This window comes from Euprymna scolopes, chromosome 46, assembly GCF_053919585.1.
Source record: "Euprymna scolopes isolate OS-2025 chromosome 46, ASM5391958v1, whole genome shotgun sequence".
NCBI lineage: Eukaryota > Metazoa > Mollusca > Cephalopoda > Sepiida > Sepiolidae > Euprymna > Euprymna scolopes.
Genome location: NC_136527.1, coordinates 210576934 through 210583142, shown reverse-complemented (window position 1 = coordinate 210583142; position 6209 = coordinate 210576934). Strand labels below are relative to the sequence as shown.

Here is a 6209-nt window from a genome sequence, read left to right as displayed (position 1 = left end):
CCCGAAACACGGCTACTTGTATCATACGTATCATGATCGACAACTCCTGCCGAACAAAATTATTGTCCTATTGAATTGTTTTTCTGTAACAAATTTCACCAATTCATCTATGGAAGAAAATTTTATATTGAAAACGATCATAAACCATTAAGGCAGATTTTTAAAATAATCAATCACCAAAAGCCCTCTGAGAATACAAAGACTTCTCATAGCACTCCAAAAATATGAATTTGAAGTGTTATATATCTCATATTCTCATTTTTATATAAAACAAACAAAAAATAAGATGACGGTTTCTTTATATCAAATATGAATTTGAATATTAAAATATAAGAAATTCAACAACAATCATTTTACGGTGTTTTTGTTCATAAAATTGGTTGGTTAAAATGCAGAATAGTTACCAACACATGAACTCTTATTCCTCCTTAAAAAATGTAAGAAATCTAAAACATATATGCCCCCCCCCCCAGTAATGGTTGCAAAGATTGAAAACTGTGATCGATTATATGTCTGATTGACTGCTACTGGCAATGGAGTAGGTGCTCATTTTATGTTGGATTTATATAGGAAAGTGATCTCCTACTCTAAATTCTAAATTGTTATTTTTAAATTCCTTTACGGCTGATATTTTTCAAAGCTAAAATAGATTGTGAAGTTTTTAGCAGGTAAACTACGCTGGGATAGATAGCAAGTATTTACTAATATATATATATATATATATATATATATATGTATATATATATATATATGTATATATATATATATATATATATGTATATATATATATATATATATATATATAATAAATTACAAAAACTTTAGATGCCAAAGTACATGATGTTGACAATTTTGTATTTTATTCCCTTCACAGGCCGTGGGTTGTAACTTGCCTACTACCACGTTTTTTTCTAAAAGAAAAAAACACCTTGAAACACTCGGGAAACGCTGGGCATGCAGGCTAGTAATTAATAAAGAGAGGTGGTTTTTATTATTTCAAAAATATATAAAACAAACAAAAATAAATAGGATGATGCTTAATATGAAGTTGAATATTAAAATGTAAGAAAGCCAACAACAATGTTTTTATGGTGTTTTTGTTTATTAAATTGATAGGGTGAGATGCAGATTAGTTAACAACACATGAACTCTTATCCCTCCTTAAAAAATGTAAGAAAACTAAAACATATATGCCCCCCCCAGTAATGGTTGCAAAGATTGAAAACTGTGATCGATTATATGTCTGGCTGACTGCCACTGGCAATGGAGTAGGTGCTCATTTTATGTTGGATTTATATAGGAAAGTGATCTCCTACTCTAAATTCTAAAATATTATTTTTTTATTCCTTTAGTGCTGATAGTTTTAAAAGCTACAATAGATTTTGAAGTTTTTAGCTGGTAAACTATGCTGGGATAGATAGCAAGTATTTACTGTTATATATATATATATATATATATGTATATATATATATATATATATATATATATATATATAAATGACAAACACTTTAAATTCCAACGTACATGATGGTGACAATTTTGTATTTTATTCCTTTACATCAATTGATTTGTACAGTTCTTGACAGCATCTGTTTCGTCGCGCAAAATCAATCACTTAATTATTATATCAATTAGTAAATCTATTATGTCCTTAACTCATCAGAAGAAATCGCAACAATCAATCCACCAAAAGGAATTAAAATGTGAGATATGGTGAGAATCCGAAATTCGGAAGAGAAGATTCAGTTACTTTTATATTTTTCAATTATGCCATCTTGGATTTTAATCAAACAAAGTCATTTAATCCCCCTCTACGTACTAACCATTTAATTAATTTATGAATCATCGGACAAAACATACTATTTAATAATTACTAAAATCATTAATTTTATTAATTCTCATTTATGTCTACCTGCTTACGAGAATAATTTCACCAAAATATACGTCATTAATTACAGATTAATATGCATGCGCTTATATACGAAACTAAAACTAATTTACAAAAAAAGGAAAACCCAAATATACGTACTAAAAATCTCAATCTATGAATCTACTACCTAAATTTTCTTTTTTATAATTAGTACATTTATTATTTCTAAGTTATGCATACATACTTATGGAAATTATATCAACTAAATTATAAACTACTAAATATGTGTACGAAACCTAAACCTCGCTACAAAAAAGGAAAATGAAAAACCACCTTTTGGTATTACCAAATTAATTTATGGTATCATAATTACAAAAAGTTCTATTTAATAATAAGTAACTTCCATGATTCTAAATTGTGTATACATAATTTTGAAAATAATATTAACCACGTTATAAACTATCGTATCTTTTAATATATACAAAACTAATTTAAACTGCGAAAAAAAACTTTATTAAAAACAGACAAATCTCGTGACTACACACTTATCCGAAATAAAACTAAAACGACTTCAGAACTAATTTAATCGCACCCGCCAACACAAATACTAATAATATTTAATATCCTACATTTTGAAAATTATCTTTACTTTATGCTAAGTTTAGAATAATTGAAAATTCTTTTCAATCGTTTTAAATCGTTACAACATCTCCCTTCAATTAATTAAATAAAATGCAAGTCTAGTTACTTCCCTTAGATCAAGGCCTTTTAGATTAAATTTATTTATTTTTATATATTTACACCAACGTCTATATATATATATATATATATATATATATATATATATATATATATATATATGCTAATAATTAAAATTTACATTTTAATATAGTTAGGTTGTTTTTCATTCATTATTATTTATTAGAAATAACTCGACTTTATTATTATTATTTTTAATAAATTAATTTGCTAATTTTATCGATACAAAATGATATTTAATCTAATTATAATCAATATCATCACCTTCAATTCTTTATATAGAAAAAAATGATTTAACTTTTACATTTCTCCAATTTAACTCCGTTCTACATACGAACCTCAAGTTTTAATAAACGTTTTGCGAAACTAATTTCTTATTTAAGTGTGATTTTTGTTATAATTATATGTCTTCTAAAACACCAAAGATTATAATACAAAGTTCCTACATCTTACGACATGTTATTATAATTATAATCAAATAAATGTTTATCAAATTTAAACATAGTATTAATTTTAATTCCAGTTAATGAGATTTATAAATATTGTTTAGACCTAATAATTCTAGACTATATCCAACCCTGTTTATTATTATTCTTAAATTCCCTCTACTATGAACTTAATTACATCCCATTTATAATTTTCTATTTATTTAATATTTTAATTAAAATTTAATTAATATTTCGCAAATGAAGTTATGAACGTTGACATAATGAGTATATATATATATATATATATATATATATATATATATATATATATATATATATTAAATAATGTGTGGTCAGATATATTGGATTTAACATAGATATAAGTTATTATAACTATAATGTAATTTATTAAGTATATTTAGAAACACATATCAATCATATTTTAATTTCCCTCTACTATGAACTTAATTACATCCTATTTATATCTTATTTATTTATTTATTTATTTAATATTTTAATTAACATTTAATTAATATTTCGGAAATGAAGTTATGAAAGTTAACATCATGAGTATATATATATATTAAATAATTTGTGGTCAGACATATTGGATTTAACAGAGATATAAGTTATTATAACTATAATGTAATTTTTGACATACATACTAACTATTAAGTCTATTTAGAAACACATATTAATAATATTTTTAATCAACTTGTTGCATCAATTACATTTTTAGATCAATACTTGGCGCCGAGCTCTTTAAACTACATTTTTAATATTTTGATTAATACGATTTATTTATTAGATTATTTTATTTTATATTTTTTATTGTTTAATTATGTTTATTTATTGTTTATTTATGTTTATTTATGTGTTATTTATATGTAGATATTTTTTCTACTAATCCTTACTTTTGTTGCAGCTGGCGTGGCAGTATCTTCTATGCAGTGATTTATCAAAGGGCATATAACACATATTAACATATCTTAGAAATTGCACTTATAAAGTATTTTACTTGTGTATTTATTTTTTAGAAAAAAGGTATCAGCTTCCATACATCCACTCAGCAATGGCTGTACTCGAAAAAGCTCTATCGGAAAAAGAAAGACACGGCGACAGAGAACGTGTACCTTGGAAACGTCTCCAAGTTCTTGTCACAGGTTTGTTAGATTTTTATTTTTTTTACTAGCAGGGTTACCCTGTGTTGCCTGGGGAACTCGTAAGCAAGTTATTTTTATTAATGTTGTTATATGTGAGGTAATTCTTATCGTAAACGCAAAATACTGAATCAGAATAAAAGTTACCAAAAAATTAAAATATAAAAGAACAAAATTTATTTTTGATCAAGTAATAATTGAATAATATAGATTTACTCAATTTTTATGTTTTAATTCGTTTATTAATTTATTTTATTTGTTGATTTTGGGGGCCAGGATACAAATGCATAGCCGGCGCGAACACATCGTGGGAATCCTACTTAAGATTTCCGAATCAAATCGTTTTTTTTATCATAAAAAAAATTCTGTAAATATTTTTTTATTTATAAATGTATATATATATATATATATATATATATATATATATATATATATTATTGGAAAACAAATTATGAAAATATTTTTTATTTATAAATGTGTATATATATATATATATATATATATATTATTGGAAAAAATTATGTAAATAGTTTTTCTTTATATATATATATATATATATATATATATATATATATATATATATTATTGGAAAAAATATGTAAATATTTTTTATTTATAAATGTATATATATATTATCGGAAAAATATGTAAATATTTTTTTTTATTTATAAATGTATATACATATATATTATTGGGAAAAATATCAAAAAGTATTGACGGACTGATGTCGAAAAAGTATCGTAAAAACACACAACAAAGTACCTACTGTAAATGTGCCACGCATGTATTCACGTGTTCATAACTCTTAAAGGTGAAAGACGTCAAGGGCAGACAACTGTATTTAATCGTGCATTTTCTATAAAAAAGGCTGTTTTAAACTATTTTACATGCATAAATGAATAAAATATCTTTATTAAATGATGCACGATACTCTTCTGATTGATAATATTAGCTTAAAATAGTTTTGGATAATACGCTGATTTAATTAATACATGAAAAGGAAAACTTGGGATCGCTAAGGTTGTAATGCGTCTGTGCTATGTATTTCGTTGGAGACGATCAGTCGTTGTTCTTGCGCAGAGGCGATACAATAGCCAATGAGGAGTTTCCGAGGCGTTGTTATTGCTAGTTGAAAACTATTCCCAATACCCCGCGATGGCACCCAGTGCCAACCGCAATTTCTGGACACCTCTAAGGAGGTGTAAAATCAAAACTAAAAACAGACAATATTTACATCCCATGCCTTACCTCCTTCTTCGCGAATACTAGGCTTACTTTTCGATGCTATTCTTTTTTCATGTGTAGTTACATTTTGTCTTTTTTTTGTCATTTTATTTTTTTTTCGTTTTATGTCGTTTTTATTGTACCCTTTTTTTCATTTAATATAATTCCCCCCCCCATTTTATTTTTTGTATATATTTTTTTTTAACTTCAATTTATGTTTTGGTAAATTTTCAGATTACGTCCACCTCCACAGTTTATTTATTCTTGTTTTTGCAATCCAATAAAATATGATAATAATATTATGATTTAAAAAATATCTTTAAAATATTTTATTCAATGTGATATTTAGATTTTTATTAAAAATATGATTTTTTTTGTAAAACTTGTGTGATTTCTGAGAAAATGATTTAATTCGAAGTTGATTGAATTAAGCTTTTTGTTAATACATCTGATCACGAAAACGATTTTTTTGTATTTCTTTGTTTTAAGATTAAAAAAAAAAGGTTTTAAGTAAAAAAAACAAAAAAAAAACAACTATTATATCGTTGGAGAATTCCGTTTTAATTTTTATGTTTCATCCAATATGTAATATTTTACAGTATGCTTTTATAAAGTTTGCATAAAATGATCAATTATCATCAATTAGCAATTACTTAATGTAGAAAACAATATTCGTAAGTCTTTATAATCTAACCCAGCGTAGTTTAACTCTAAAAAAAAAAATTGAATTTATTTTTGACTATTAAGTTTATACAGCCTTAAAAATAC

General features: G+C 24.8%; 1 non-coding gene across 1 annotated transcript; it reads left to right on the top strand.

Annotated features, from left to right (window-relative positions):
• The first annotated feature begins 5285 nt into the window (after positions 1–5285).
• On the top strand, positions 5286–5417 carry LOC145271993 (U4 spliceosomal RNA). Its single transcript, XR_013866128.1, has one exon. It is a non-coding gene; the product is annotated as a U4 spliceosomal RNA (small nuclear RNA).
• The last annotated feature ends 792 nt before the right edge of the window (positions 5418–6209 follow it).